A 16,833-nucleotide genomic window follows, 5' to 3' on the forward strand; every position below is an offset into this window, starting at 1 on the left:
CTGAGACCAGAAAAAATAATTATACCATTTCAAAAAAGTAAAAGCCAAGATAAATGCCCAGAAAAGGAATATCTACAAAAAACTTAGAATAAACGTATCTTATGTGTATGAGCTTCCCTGGTGGCGCAGTGGTTAAGAATCCGCCTGCCAATGCAGGGGACACAGGTTCGATCCTTGGTCCGGGAAGAACCCACATGCCGCCACAACTACTGAGCCTGTGCTCTAGAGCCCATGAGCCACAACTACTGAGCCCACATGCCACAACTACTGAAGCCCACGCACCTAGAGCCCGTGCTCCACAACAAAAGAAGCCACTGCAATGAGAAGCCCGTGCACCACAACGAAGAGTAGCCCCCGCTCACTGCAACCAGAGAAAAGCCCACGTGCAGCGAAGAAGACCCAATGCAGCCAAAAATAAAATAAATAAAATAAAATAAATAAATTTATTTTTTTAAGAAGCATATCTTATGGGTATGTCCTGATTAAGTTGGTGCAATGGATAAAATCATCTCTAGTTAATTCAACTCCACAAACACTTATCATATACCTAATATATGCTGGGCACTGTGCTAGGAGCTGGGAAAACAGAGGCAAATAATCTGTGTACCTGCCAACAAGTCCCCAGTGGATGGGGTAGGAGTGGAGGCTACTTGCATTTACAAGAGGAGTTCTAAAGTTTTCAAGTAGATTCAGCAGGTGTTCCTTTAAATTGCAAAATTCCCTACGTTTTTACACCTATTTGGAATAGAATTCATTTTTAAAACATTCAATTTTCAGAAATACATCTACTGCCTAGAGAAAGGTACCCAGGACTATTTTCTACTTAGTCCAAAAGCACAGGATCTGATTTGCTTGTTACGCCCAACAGAGTACGCTCAGCACAGGAGAGTCTATTTCCAATCTGCCTGTGATTTTAACATTTTTTTTCAAGCTTAAAACAATGGAAGTAAATAGTCACACATTGGTTTTCTTCAAGCCCTATGTTCAGAGCTACATCTTTCCTTTAAAACAAAACAATCAGATCAATAACACATGTATTTTTCTTTATATGATTTTCCACTAATTCTTCCTAAAAACAAACTCAGCCTCCATTTAATTCTTTTAACCAGAATATTTTCAACCAGAGGAGAGCTGTGTGCATTGGGTCAAGTCTTCTCTCTCCCCTTGTCTCTCTCTCTCTCCTCTGCCCTCATTCTTCCTCTTCCTCCTTTCCTCCCTCCCCTCCCAGCCTCCCCCCACTTTGGGACTTTGACAGACAGAGCTGCAAGGTTGCTACTACAGATCCCCCATTTCCTTTGTTCACCACGACATTGGCAAAAGGGCAACACCTAGAAAACACAGAGCAGAGACATTTCTGAACCCAACAGTACCTTTGTCTGTTTCTCTCTCGTTGTGACTCAAACGAGAAATTATCTTTCCTTTTCCAAATGACCTTGTTTCTCTCTGTCAAGAACCGATGGCCCTGCTACCTGGTTAGAGCCCAGCCTGCAGCTACCGCGCGGGTAACTCACTCATGTTGGACTGTAACTCACCTAACTCGTTTGTGGCCCGACCAAACCTATGCCAAAGTGAAAGTTCAGGCTGACCATGGGGCAAGTTTAATGATTAACACAAGCTATTTAGGCTTTTTCCCCAGGGTCTTTTTTTAATGACCAAAAAAAGTGTGTCCTACATTTTTCTCCACTTACTGCATGTGCCCTAGACAAGAATTTTAAGTGAAAGTCCACCCAGTGACACAAACAGACATTCAATGATTGAAAGAATTTGCCAGTAAGTCAGTGACCTTAAGGCCCAGGAGAAAGGGCCACCAGAGGGCTGGTCCCCATTCATGGGCAGTCTCTGACTTTTCATCAAGAGAAATGGCTTCTAAGTGCCTGCCACGGGCTGGCATTCTCACTATCGGGGGGCAGTCTAAAGAAGCAGAGAGAGGATGATCGACTCAAAGTCTTGCTGAGAAAGGGGCAACTAGCCCTCCCTGTTTTTTACTTTCCTCCCTCCCTCCTGACCTTGCTTTCTTGGCCAAGAGGAAGTCCTTGACTTGTACCCATCACCTTCTATGAGGACCCAGACCATGGGTCTCAGTCACTGGCTTGACTCTCTTGATGAGACAAGCAGCTGACCTAGGAAGTCAGCACCACCTCCTTACCTGGTCCACATCTGACTTCCTTGTCTCTGTCCCACCATACACTCCAACTCACATCACCAGCTTCCTGATTGAGTCAGTCCATGCCCAGTGTTTCCTGACCGGAAGAAACTCTCATCTTCTTTCCTTTGAGACAGAAGCCTTTCCAGCATAATTTGATAGCCCTGAGTCTCTGCCTCAAAGGACCTGGGAAGCATCCCCAGCAAGACCAGATTTAATCCATGGCAATAGAGCACAACTCTCATAAGAGTGCTGGAACTATCCTCTAGAAAGTATGGGAGTTTATACCAAATCTGATGTTCATCTCAACTTGGCAACGAGCGACAAGCAGAATGATTTTCCTAGCACTGCTGCCAGTAGTGTAGAGAGAGGATGCCTGGCCAGGTTAGCCAGCTAGGATGTCAGTCATCGGGCCACCCTCCTGCCTACTGACTCTCAGGTTCCATTCTAGATCTTCCAATTCAGGTCCACAGGCATCATCTGAGCCACACTTGTGTGCTTGGCATGTGGGAAATAAGGAAGAGGTGACAGACCAGGTTCCGGGGAGATAAAGGAGATTTCAAAATTATTGGTAATTTTTATTTTTGTAAAGAAAATTATATTCATGAACCACTTAGATGATCCAAAATTATTTTTTTAAAGAATATAACACAGTTTCTGCCCTCAAAGTGCTTGCTGTCTGACGGGAGACATCATGATCCGATTCATTTACTATATTGTAGTCAAGTATCATGATTAAGACTTAACTCGTGTTTTATTTCTTGCTACTTTAACAAGAGATTCCAGAGATTAACCCCATCTATCCTTGAGTAAAGAGCCTATAATGGATATTTATAATTCTTTTTGGCAGCCTCGCTATCAAGACTAAAACACCCTAATTTTCTTATGGGTAGATGTGTCTCTTTACTCTTGACTAAAAGAAACCTAATGATACGCAAGACTTTGGTTTCTGTGCTCTAGGAATTTCCTGGTGGGCAATCAGGCTCTACGGTTAAAGAAATGAAGTAGAATGAGCCATTTCATGCTCCAAGGCCTAAAAGGAGAAGCTGCAGAACTCCACAGGCAGTGGCTTTGCCACATGGAAGTTGGGGGAGCCTTAAATACTCCTCTCTGTGAGCTCCATCCACCTCAAGACCCTCAAATATACACACATATCTAAGTTTTGTCATGCAAACACAACCTCCAGACAAGTCCCCTCCACCAACTCTTCCATCTAATCATACTCCAAAGTCCCTGTCGTACAGAAATTCTAAAGAAAATCTTGAGCTTGGGTCTCTGAAGGCAACCAGAGCATGGTTCCCCTACCACCCCAAGGCAGGCAGCCATGCTCACCCCCAGACATTGACACTCTTCCATAGGAAGCTATTTTTACAAGACCTTGTGAAATTCTCAACACACAAAAAAAGTGCCTATAAAGCAAACTCGAAGAGGTCAAAGGAGCAGGTCATTTTCTGACCCCTTTCCCTTAGATTTCAACACCACTCTGAATTCCTGGGGACTAACAGCTTTGGGAATTGGGGAGGGGTGGTAGGAAAATGCATCTCACCGATCTCCAATTATAGGAAGCATAATGACCAAAGGCCTAGCTGCTGTCCTTTCAGATTCATCTCCACATTTGCACTAAGGCCACACTTCTTCAGACTCTAACTGATATATAGGCCCTGAGAGATAACTAAGTTCCCACATGGGTAAATACAGAGTTACAAGTCATCAAAATGTGGGTGCCACTGTAAATGTGACCTCATGAGTGTGGTGATGCCTGGCAACTTTTAGGTTATACGTGTCATTCCCAGACTAGATGCTGCCTTTCTTAAAGAAAAAAATGATATGTTCCCTCTGTACCCTCAAAACATTTTGCACAGTGCCTTACATAGAGTAGGTACCCAAATGGAAAGGAATGCCTGGGAATCTATTTGAGGAAAAACATTCTGGAATGGATGAGGGCCACCAAAGTCAAAAGCAGGTTTTAAATGGAAACCAAAAATGCTCAATGCGTTTTTTTCTTTTTTTGCTTTCTCTTTATCAAAATTGTTTTATCATACCCTCTTCAACTTACATGCATATTTCTTTTTTTTTTTTTTGTCTTTGGAATTCATTGTTTCATTACGGTTCTTGCAAAATACAAAGCTCAAACGTAACTGTCTACGTCCACCACAAAACAGAATCAAGTAATTGGTTAGCACACAAACAATGATCTTTTTCATTTTTTTATCAGAATCTGTATTTTATTTTATTTATTTTTAATTTATTGATTTATTGGTTTTGTTTTGTTTTGTTTTGTTTTTTGTTCTTGGCTGCCTTGGGTCTTCCTTGCTGTGCACGGGCTTTCTCTAGTTGCAGTGAGCTGGGGCTACGCCTCATTGCAGTGCGTGGGCTTCTCATTGTGGTGGCCTCTCCCGTTGCGGAGCACGGGCTCTAGGCGCACAAGCTCCAGTAGTCATGGCGCACGGGCTCAGTTGCTCCGCGGCATGTAGGATCCTCCCAGACCAGGGCTCGAACCCGTGTCCCCTGCATTGGCAGGCGGATTCCCAACCACTGCGCCACCAGGGAAGCCCCTCTTTTTCATTTTAAAAAATATAAATAACAACATTCAGCGTTTGACAGTTTTCTCTTGTGTGTGTGTTTCTCTTTAAGGCTTTATGTTGCAGACCCTTAAGTATGCACATACCTGTTGTCAGGATACACCGCCCACAAGCAGGGAAGGCCACAATGGATACATTCCTGAGGGTGACACGCACTTATCCATGTTGTACAGGCATATTTCTGATAGGAAGTGAACCTGGAACAGGACAGTAACATGGTCCTTCCATCTAAGTAAGAACTTCACTGGGTAAGTGGGGCTCTGGAGTAAGCGGTGTTCTTACTCTCCTGATACACCATTTGTGTGACTAGCCCTGGAGCTATGCCTCAGCCACAGCCCTCACATTTTCTGTGTGGTCAGAGTCCTCCTCGGTGAGGTGAGACAGGTGAATTCCCCTTTCACCTGTCTAGGATTGACCCAATTCCTCCTCCTTCCTTTTCCTCAAGTATTCCTAGCCTCCCTTTTTCATAAAGAAACAAAGCTAAAGGAATTATGTTCTCTCTGGTTCAATATCATACCCCTGATTAACTTTGGATCCAAAGGATAATGAGTATATGCACTCAGATTTGTAGAAGAAATGAATCTGTTCCACTAGAGGGTCAAAGCTATGGATAAAATATTTGCTTCATAGTTTCTTTAGACAAATTTTCTTTCCCACTAGAGTAAAATTACTTAAAAGTAATCTATCATTATTGCCTCTGACCGGAGTCAGTTTTGCTTATTAACTTATTTTGATAACAATGACCCCCACTTATCTGGAATCCAAACTGTGGTGCCCTGCACCATCCTGATGAGGGTCCTGAAAACCATCAATGGTGCCCTGGGTGACACAGGTGAAAATAACTTAATGAAGTCCATGAACTTGGGAGTAACACTGAACTGCGGGTAGGTTCCTCATTTGGATGAGCAGAGCTTACTGGCTACTCCAGCATCATATAGGCTGGGAGCCTATGGGGCCACATGCTCAGTCATCCCGAGGGCATCACTGTCTCACAACGCTCAACATAGCTAGGTTCATACCAATGACGTAGGGTAATCGGAAAGTGGTGAAATCGAGTTCATATCTAACTTGTAGGATGACCAACTGTCTCAGTTTGCCTATAACTAGGTTTCCGAGGTTATGGGTCTTTCAGTGTAAAACAGGGAAAGTCCCGGGAAAAACAGGATGGCTCATCACCCTACACTTTAGACAGCTCCTAGCCCAGACATAGTCAACATTTCCTAAAATGCTCTGGCACTCAAAGAGGATAGATTTCATTCAGTTCCTTATAAAATTCACTTATATGTCGAGTAACTCAATTCCTGCCATGTCAGATAAAATAGGTGTTGCAATATCCAATGTTTTCCAGACCACAGAAACGTCTTTCTCTCTGAATTTGGAGCATTTGTGAGAAATGTGGGCAAAACAGCATATGTCAGTTTCTGAATTACACACAGTACAGCGTCTTCTCCTGGGTTCAGCAGAATTTAAAATAAATCATGTCAGCAGGGAGCAACAACACAAAAGCAATTAATTTTTTTCTAGTTTGATACCATGCTGCTCTCTGAGTCAGGAGCCCAACTGAGATGCCCAAGCGTATCTCACTCCTTGTTTTAAAATTATGAGTGACGTGGAAGTCATACATTTCTGCAGCCCAGTAGAATGCTTGCTTTAGCAGCAGAATGTTATGATACTGTCAAATTCTATATCTTAGAGAAAAATTGTTTTTAAAATGGAAGAAATGTTTTCCCCTTCTCTGGCAAATGTTGCACAGCTGATGAAATAGCAGAGAGTCCAATACCTGATATGAGGGACAACATGGGTGGTGAAAATGAGGGGAACTCCAAAAGTCTAGAAGTAAGATTGCCTTCAGAGTTAAACAATGAAAACAACCAGTAATGGATCAAATTGCTCAGTAAGACTTAAAGCTATTACTCTATCTAAGGAAAACCATTCAGATGCTTATTTGTGAAGATAGATAGTGTGGCAGTGTTTTTTACAAAAGGTAACAATTTGTCAATTATCTCATTGGAAGGAGGCATATGTCTGCCCCCTCTTGAACCCTGGAGGACTTGTGACTCACTTAAAACCAACAGAAATCCTCCGAGATGATGCTGCCTGACTCCCGAGGCTAAGTCAGAAAAAACAATGCAATTTTGCCATGTGGGTTGGAACATTAACTCTTGGGACTCTGAGCCAATCCCTGAGACAATCCCTGAGAATTCCGACTACCTGGGGCCACCGTGCCAGGAGGAAGGCTCCGGTAAGGCTTACCATCATAGGGGCTATTGCACCCATGTTTCATGATACTTGGAAGTATCGAGCAGCCCTTCTAAAGTCACAGCTAACTCATGTGGAGTCGGGCCTAGAAACCAAATGCCTGGATCACAGACCCAAACGTGCTTTCTCGGCTGTAACTAGTATACGCCTTCTGCCGTATGGACTGAATAGGCACCGATGCCATAAGGGATGCTCAGGACTCTGGCAGAGAGCTGGGAGAGGCACTTAGAAAGAAGCCTCTCCCTCTGCCCCCACGAGTTCAAATATCACCGTTTTCTATATGTGCCTAGAAGTGAAAAATCGGGGAAAGCTCCCCTTCTGTGAGATGGAAATTCTTATACTCCCGCTCCGGGGGGAAGTCGTGAGGATGAGGTGAGATAACCTAGCATCTTAGAGTCAAATAATGCAGTCACCCTTTGTGTTACCACCAGAAGACTCCAGGAGGCTCTGCTGCTGGGGGAAAGTCTGAACTGATATGGGCTCCTGGGCTCTTATCCAAATGCTCGTTTCCTTCTTCTTCCTTCTTGTCAAAAGGAAGCAAGAGAGAGTCTGCCAAGTGTGACGGAGCTTTGATTATTCTCTCTGGGGCCTTCATGTATTTTTTACATGAAGTCGGAAGTGGGAGAATTGAGGAGAGGTGGGGGAAGACGTATGAAAGCAGGGTCTCTACCTAACACTGTCCTGCACTTTCAACAATCTTGTAAGTGAGCCGTGCCCTTCATCTCAGAACTTTGATGGTGCTGGGCATGCCTTATTTATAGACAACAACTGCTGCAGAACTTCAAAGGGGGCACACAGCCAAGCCAGAGAGGTGGAGGGAACACTCAGAGGAAAGGATGGGACACAACAGCTTCTGGGAGCCAGCTCTGAGCCCTGCCAGAAATGCCTGATTGTACCCCCCCGTGCAGTAAATGGCCAAAGCCATTTATGTCAATCCCAGAAGTGCAGCTTTCGGCCAAGGCAGGTGATCCAAGTGGGCTTTCTTTGCCTTTCTGGCAAGATCTGACCAACTCTCACATTTATCAGATTCATCCATGGCCTTTAGAGACCATGATTTCCAGAAAATGAACACCAAACTCTCACCTTAAATCCTTAAAACAAAACAAAAAAAGAAGAAAAAGGAGAAGGAGGGGGAGAAGCCAGTATGTATGGGGGACTGAATAGCGGCCCTCCCATAGTTCTTCACATCCGAATCCCCAGAACCTGTGAATACGTGACCTAACATGGTAAAAGGGACTTTGCAGGTGTGATTAAGTGACAGGTCCTGAGATGGGGAGATTATCCTGGATTATCCATGTGGCCCCAACATAATCACAAAGGTCCTTAGAGGACGAAAGCAGGAGGATCAGAGTCAGTAGTAGGAGATGTGATGATAGAAGCCAGAGTTTGATGTGATAGGAGAAAGGGGCCATAAGCCAAGGAATATAGGGGGCCTTTAGAAGCTGAAAAAAAAAAAAGCAAGGAAACAGATTTTTCCCACAGAACCTCCAGAAGGAACCAGCCCTGTCAACATTTTGACCTTAGCCTTTTGAGACTGATTTTGACTTCTGACCCTCAGACTGTGAGATAACAAACCCACATTGTTTAAGCCACTAGGTTTGCGGTACCTTGTTACAGCAGCCATAGGAAACTAACACAGCCAGGAAGGGTTGTCATTTGGTGCCACTAAAGTGTATATGTCCCTCTTGGAAGACACTGGTGCAACTACCCATGAAACATAGTGGGTTACTTAGCCCCTGAATTACCCCTTTAATGTTTCACCCTCTCTCTCCTCCTGGCTCCTTCAAAAGGACCAAAAATACTCAAGGAGCAGGTTCTTAATAATTGAAGTTCAAATAAAATGCATGCATGCAAGAGAAAGGCTGGAAAAAATATTTTTTTTAGTTTAGGAGGAGGGAAAGTCTGAATTTTTATGTGCATGTAGATAAAAAAGACGGAAAGGATATACACGTTAGAATGGTAATGGTTAACCACTGAGGTAAGATTATGGGTTATTTTTGTTTTCCTCATTTTGCTTACCTTTATTTTCTCCTTCTAAAACAAACACATATTATTGTGTCATAAATTTTTTCAAGTGATATCAGGTATGATAAAAGTAGTATCTTTTCTGTGACTTTAAAAGATTTTTTTTTTTTTTTGTAGAAACTACCAAGGTCATTTCCCAAGTTTAGGACAATTGCGCAGAAAATTTTAGGATCTGACTGGACCCACTAGGGGGCAATATTGAACCCTTGAAGACGAACACAGAAGCAGACTGCTGTGAGCAAATAAATATTAATTCAGACTGTGAGAAATAAATTTCTGTTATTTAAGCCGAAAAAAAAAAAAACTAATTCGGAAAAGACAGCCATCCAAAATGTAAAATTTCAGGCACCTTAGCACCCAATCTGGCCCAGAATATCTTCCCATCACTCAACTTCACAGTGTGACATTAGAGCAACTTCTTTCATTTGAAGGAGCCTTAAAAAGTATATTCTGTGCAACTCAATAATTTAGAAAGACAAGTCATGAGAAAACAAGTTCTGTGGTCAAATAGGGTGGAAAAGGCTATGAGCTATAAACTTCTTTAAAGACTCACAAAGGATATTTTTTGGCTTATTAAAGCCTCTGAGATGTCCTGCCGAAATGAATCTTATTTAGGTTCATTGAAGTATTTCCCAAATACTTACTTCATCACAGATCCATCATTTTCATTGGAACTAGGGTTTCTGAACATTCTTTGGAAAATTCTGCTGTGATTATGTGATTTGTAATAAGAAATATATATTTGTAATAAGAAATGTAGATCTGGCACAGAGCTCCTAAGACCCTTGGAATTTCCTAAGTGATAAGAGGAGTAAAGGTGACTTTTGATATTCATCACAAACCTCTTTCAACTACCTTGTGTTTATGTTAATAAGATGACTTCTGAAAAGTAAGGATGGGGGCTGGTTACCAGGGGACTAACCTGCAATTAGGGGTTTGGAACTTTCAGCCCCAACCTTGGAACCTTTGGGGAGAGGAGAGGGGCTAGAGATTGAGTTCAATCACCAATGGCCAATGATCTAATCAATCGTGCTCATGTAATGTGATGAAGTCTCTATAAAACCCCGAAGAACTGGGTTCAGAGAGCTTCCACGTTGGTGGACACATGGAGATGTGGGGAGAGTGACGTGCCCAGAGAGGGCGTGGAAGCCCCGTGCCTCTTCCCACATACTATCTTGCTTTATGTATCTCTTCCATCTGGCTGTTCCTGAGTTTTATCCTTTTATAATAAACCAGTCATCTAGTAAATAAAATGCTTTCCTGAATTCTGTGAGCTGCTCTAGCTCACTGAAATTAATCAATCCTGAGGAGAAGTTCATGGCAACCTCCAATTTATAGGCAGTTGGTTCAGAAACACAGGTAACCTGTCCTTGCCATTGGCATCTGACATGGGGACAGTCTTCTGGGACTGAGCCCTAAACCTGAGGGTTCTAACACTACCTCTAGGTAGATAAGCATCAGAATTGAGTAAAATAGTAGGGCACTCAGCAAGAATTGCTTGATGTGTGGAAAACCCATACATCTGATGTCAAAAGTGTACAAATATCATATGATATCACTTATACGTGGAATCTAAAAAAAATGACACAAATGCACTTATTTACAAAACAGAAATACACTCACAGACATAGAAGACAAACCTATGGTTACCAAAGGGGAAAGGTGGGGAGGGATAAATTAGGAGTTTGGGATTAAGGAATACAACTAGTATGTATAAAATAGATAAACAACAAGGACTATAGCACAAGGAACTATATTCAATATTTTGTAATAACCTATAATGGAAAAGAATATGAAAAAGAATAGAGATATATATGTATGTATAACTGAATCACTTTGCTGAAACTAACACAGCATTGTAAGTTAACTATACTTCAAAAAAATAAATAAATAAATAATTTATTTATTTATTCATTTATGGCTGTGTTAGGTCTTCATTGCTGTGTGCGGGCTTTCTGTAGCTGCGGTGAACAGGGGCTACTCTTTCTTGCAGTGCACGAGTTCTCATTGCAGTGGCTTCTCTTGTTATGGAGCACGGGCTCTAGGCGTGCAAGCTCAGTAGTTGTGATACGCGGGCTCTAGAGTGCAGGCTCAGTAGTTGTGGCGCAGGGGCTTAGTTGCTCCACGGCATGTGGGATCTTCCCAGACCAGGGCTCGAACCTACGTTCCCTACATTGGCAGGCAGATTCTTTACCACTGAGCCACCAGGGAATTCCTAATAATTTTTTTTTAATTTTAAAAAAGTGAAGTGGTGTTGTAGTGAAGTGTTGAGAGTAGAGGTGACACCCAGGAGAGTGTTTTTTGGTCACACCTGATTTAGATGGTTGGATGCAAAAAGCCCCCAATATATTACCCGAGAGAAACAACATATTCCACAAATGCCAGATGGGATTTCAGAAACTGATTTTTCTGTAATTTGGTAGAGTTCAACCATTTCCAGAAGTACTAGCTACCTGGTCCATCCTGTTTACCTGTTTGACTGCTAATGTCTCCTCTATTTGCCAAAGAATTTATGAGATGGGCTAGGAGCAGAGAGGTTTCATCTTAAAAGTTCTGGCATGTAGGACCAGTGGAAGAAGCTTAGAGGCATTCTGGGAAGCAGGAAATGACATCATTGTTTCCTGCAAATAGGACTCTTCTCGTGGAACTCTGAGCCGGGGAGACCCCACAAGTTTAAGGGCACGTCAACACATTTATGCAGATGAAATATGGATAAAATGAGTCCCAAGTACTGACTTCAGTAACTCAAAGGCACATAAAATAGCACTCGAGGGGACAGGGGGAAATGCAGAGGAGCATCTCACCTGGTTATTTAGCCCTAACTATGATGGGCTGCCTGGAGGGAGGGGGAAGGGTGGGGAGAGGGGAGGGAGGGAGGGAGGGAGACCTGTGGGCATGGGATATTCACACCATTCCCCAGGGTCTGTGGTTTGTATTTCGTTATTTAACTCTAGGTGGCTGCCTCCTTGAACCCCTGTCCATACCCTTGGTCACCAAATCGGGGTACCCTCCTTCCACAAGTATGGGATCTAGAAGTCCCCTGATTTGAGGGGGTGAGTGTAACAAAGGGTGGGACCAAGGTCAGGAGCCACTCAGAGCCTCCTGGGCAGTGATTTAAGGTCATTGAACTAAATTAGGAACTAGACCAGATTTGCTTTCTGACCTCCCACCTCCAGGCAGCTACCTTCTCCCTCTTCCTCCATCTCTCTTGCCCACACTTGCTCTAGAAAAGTCTACTGGCCAGGGCTGTTCTCCCAGAGTCTTTCAAAAGATACGCAGATATGGACCATTAGCTGAGAACACCTGCTAGTGAAGGTCAGATGAGAGAATAACTGTGAATACACTTTGTAAACTGTAAAGTCCCTTCAAATGTGAAGGATGGGTGTTATTTGAACATTTTAGTAAGATGTATTCATACATAACTTGTGTGATTTTTTTTAAAATCCCAGGTGGTTGGTGCTGGGAATGAAGGTACTGATGATATGTTTCAGAGTCAAATGACATTAGGAAAGAAAATAAGTGCAACAACATGATTACGTGCTCAGTGAACTTTAATAAATTATTGAAGATAAATCAATCTCACAGTACTATATTTCAAATTGGATTGGAAACTGAATTAAAATGAAAAAAATTCAAAGGAAAGGAAAAGATTAAATAAAACAAAAAAGTATTGATAAATCCTTAAAGTGTGAGTTATTTGTCTGATGATTCACTTCCATGAAAAGCTGAAGGGAACGCTGGAGGTATCTGGCCACCCTCCACTCCCACCCCGCCAGAAGGCACCCCTTTCACCCCAGTGCCTCGTGACTCATCACCTCTCTTTGGAGCTTTCTTATCCCCTATACATACTTGACAGCCATCCACACGGCTTCTCAAGGGCAACACGAGATTCCTGAAATGTGATCCCAGCTTGCTATCCTGGGACAGTTGTTCACAGTGGAAAAAATCTCCCTGTGGTATTCAGCCCGTTTGGCAGCCTCTGCTGAGGAAGGATGGAACTTTGCAAGGGATTTGGTGGCATGCGGCCCTCTTGCCCCACCTGCTCCCTCTCCTCCCGCAGGGAGGCAGCTGCCTGTCCTCAGAGCACGCCATCTCCTGCCCAAGAATAAAAAGATCTGACTGTTCTCCCAGGTGCCTTGCAGTCACAGGCTGCCTGGAGAAGCCACATAGAAGACCCCAGCCCAAGCAAGATATTCATTCATGGCAAACAGCTGCCACAAAGAAACCGGAGAGTGAATCACGCTGTTGCTGAACCCAATCAAATTTGAATTTAAAACAAAATGTAACAGGAAAAGCAATGGAACCGGTTTCTTTCTTTTTAAGTGGAGAGGAGGAAAAAGAACTTGTATTTTTCACTTATACTCTTCTACACTGAACTTTTTACCATAAATATGTGATGTTTAAAAATATTTTAGTGTTCATTGCAGCCCTATTTACAATAGCCAGGACGGAAGCAACCTAAGTGTCCATCAACAGATGAATGGATAAAGAAGATGTGGCACATATATACAATGGAATATTACTCAGCTATAAAAAGAAACGAAATTGAGTTATTTGTAGTGAGGTGGATGGACCTAGAGTCTGTCATACAGAGTAAAGTAAGTCAGAAAGAGAAAAACAAATACCGTATGCTAACACATATATATGGAATCTTAAAAAAAAATGGTTCTGATGAACGTAGGGGCAGGACAGGAATAAAGATGCAGACGTAGAGAATGGACTTGAGGACACAGGGAGGGGGAAGGGTAAGCTGGGACGAAATGAGAGAGTAGCCTTGACATATATACACTACCAAATGTAAAATAGATAGCTAGTGGGAAGCAGCTGCATCACATGGGGAGATCAGCTGGGTGCTTTGTGACCACCTAGAGGGGTGGGACAGGGAGGGTGGGAGGGAGACTCAAGAGGGAGGAGATATGGGGATATATGTATACATATAGCTGATTCATTTTGTTATACAGCAGGAACTAACACAATATTGTAAAGCAATTATACTCCAGTAAAGATGTTAAAAAAAAAAGAAGTGTTTTAGGACTTCCTTGGTGGCCCAGTGGTTAGTATTGCCAGGCTTTCACTGCGGTGGCCCAGGTTTAATCCCTGGTCAGGGAAGATCCTGCAAGCTGCTGGGTATGGCCCACAATTTTTTTAAATATTTTTTTAATTTTTAAATATTTTAAATAAGAAAGAGAAAAAAAAAAAACAAGCCTAAAATAAATGCATGGTTTCCTACAAGTACCATTTCAGATACAAAGATATCAAAATGCTCTCAAAACTACACCAAGATCTTCGTTCAATTTAAAGCCCTTCTGTTTGTCCTGAGCTCCTCTTTTCTTGAGCTGTCTGTCCCGCTGCCCGCGTATAACACTGAATGATGGTGGTCTGAACACAGGTCCAAAAGCTTCAGGAAAATATTGTCCCCGTGCACATCTGGGTTAAGTGACTGTCACCATCCCCTTGCCAGCTCGGTTGTTGAGGAAGGCTCAGACCTGATGCAGAAGGGAAACTTCAAAACAGAACTAAGTCTAAAGAGAGAGGTCCAGTCTTGTCCAGAGTAACCCTGGTGCGAGGGTCGCAGGCCAGACCAACAGAAAGCTCTGGCTCCAGTTGGAGACTCTTGAGTACTCTGACACTGTAGAGGAGTGACCAAGCAAACAAGCCTTCCCAGAGAGAAACAGCTGTGGGAGAAAAATGTCACCTGCCATTTCAGTAAACAAAGGATGTTGCGGCCATGAAGCCCGCCGCCACTGCAGCTGCTCCCCAGCGGTGCACCCTGAGGGGATTCAGGATGGAGAAAATCAGGATACTAGCCCTAGACAGCTAAGGTGCATAAAGGAGTGGTTTCAATGAGCGTGGACTCTTGCATCTTCCCAGACACAGAAAAGTGCTAAATTCATTAAAATTCTTTAATTAACAATAATCTTTTGATGTTCTGACTACCTGGTTTTTGTTGCAAAAACCCCTATATATTCGGGCTCCTCCCTTCCCACTTTGGAGCAGTCCCTCAGAGCTATCTGAGAGGCTGCCTCCCGAGCTGGAGCCCTCAGAAAGTTCGCTGAATAAAATACAATTCTCAGCTTTTAGGCTGCGCATTTTTTTCAGTTGATAAAGCCATGCTAGAACCATTAAACTGTCTGATGAATTTTGACCTCACAGATGCAACCCAATGCCGGTTTTTGTTTATCGTCTATTTCCATGGCTTCGTGTACTATCTATGTGCTGATGACTCGAATCTTCTGAGCTCCTAACCTGAATATCCAACTGCCAACACAGTATTTCCACTCCGCTATCTCTCAGACGCTCGAAGCTCAGCAAGTCCAGAGACTTTAAGCCCTTGATCTTCTGCCTGAAATCTCTTCCTCCTCCAGTGTTTTCTGTCTCCAGGAATAGAACAACCAGCCATTCACACGGGAAAACCCTAGATTCATTCTTGATGCAGCTTCCCATTTCTTTTTTTGTCCATGGTTGTTCAGCAATTAGTTGTGATTTTGATGTTTTCATGAGAGGAAGTGAGCTCAAGTCCTTCTACTCCGCCATCTTGTCTCTAACCATAGCTTCCCATTTCTAATCGATCCCCAGGTCTTACAGATTCAGACTCTATTTTTTTAAAAAAATAAATGTATTTATTTATTTATTTATGGCTGCGTTGGGTCTTCGTTGCTGCGTGCAGGCTTTCTCTAGTTGCAGCAAGCGGGGGCTACTCTTTGTTGTGGTGCGCGGGCTTCTTATTGCAATGGCTTCTCTTGTTGCAGAGCATGGGCTCTAGGCATGCAGGCTTCAGTAGTTGTGGCTCGTGGGCTCTACAGTGCAGGCTCAGTAGTTGTGGAGCACAGGCTTCTTTGCTCCACAGCATGTGGGATCTTCCCAGACCAGGGCTCAAAACCACATCCCCTGCATTGGCAGGTAGATTCTTAACCACTGCGCTACCAGGGAAGTCCTAGATTCAGACTCTTAGCAGTCTCAAACACACCCGCTTTTTCCATCCCCACTCCCCCAGCCCTAGTCCAGGCTACCACTCTCTCTCCTCCAAACTCCTGCTAATCCTCCTAATTTGTCATTCCATATACACACTTACTCTCCCAATCTATTTGTCCCAAGTGTCCAAAGCAATCTTTTTTTCAATGGAAAACTGACACTTTTCTGTTTCACATCATTCAATGCCTTCCAATAAGTCCAGAACTTACGACGAGGAATACGAGGTTCTCCCTAATTTTTCGTTCACTCAATAAATGTTTACCGAGATGAGAACTACTCTGTGCCGGGCACTGCTCGAGCACTGAAATATGACAGTGAACGAAACAAACAAAAACCCCTACCCTCAGAGAACTACAGTCTAGTGGGAGAGAGGGAAAATAAATAAGAAAAGCAAGTAAACTATAGAACAGGTTAGATGGTGTTAAGTGCCAAGGAGGAAAATAAAGGAAGGAAGAGAGGAAATGTCAGGGTGGGACGAAAAGCTGTGATCGGGAGTGAGGGAAGACATCAGATAAAGACATGAAACAATGAAGGAACAAGCCCATGGATGTGTCAGGTGAGAGAGTTCCGGGCAGGGGAACAGCAAGGGCAAAGACCTTCAGAAAGGCATCTGCTTGGCACATCCGACATTTAGTGAGCAGGCCAGTCTGACCAGAGTGGAGTAAGAAAGAAGGTGAGCTTACAGAGTTGGTGCTTGAGAGGCAAGGAAGTTTTGTAGATTTTGGAGGACCTTGTAGGTCATCAAAGTACAAGACCTTAACCACCTCTAAGATGGGAAGAAGTAAAGGGTTGTGAGGAGAGAGGGGACTGGTGAGCACCCGCTATGTGACAAGCACCTTTGTAGGCACTAGG

Source organism: Orcinus orca, chromosome 10, assembly GCF_937001465.1.
Source record: "Orcinus orca chromosome 10, mOrcOrc1.1, whole genome shotgun sequence".
Classification (NCBI taxonomy): Eukaryota; Metazoa; Chordata; class Mammalia; order Artiodactyla; family Delphinidae; genus Orcinus; species Orcinus orca.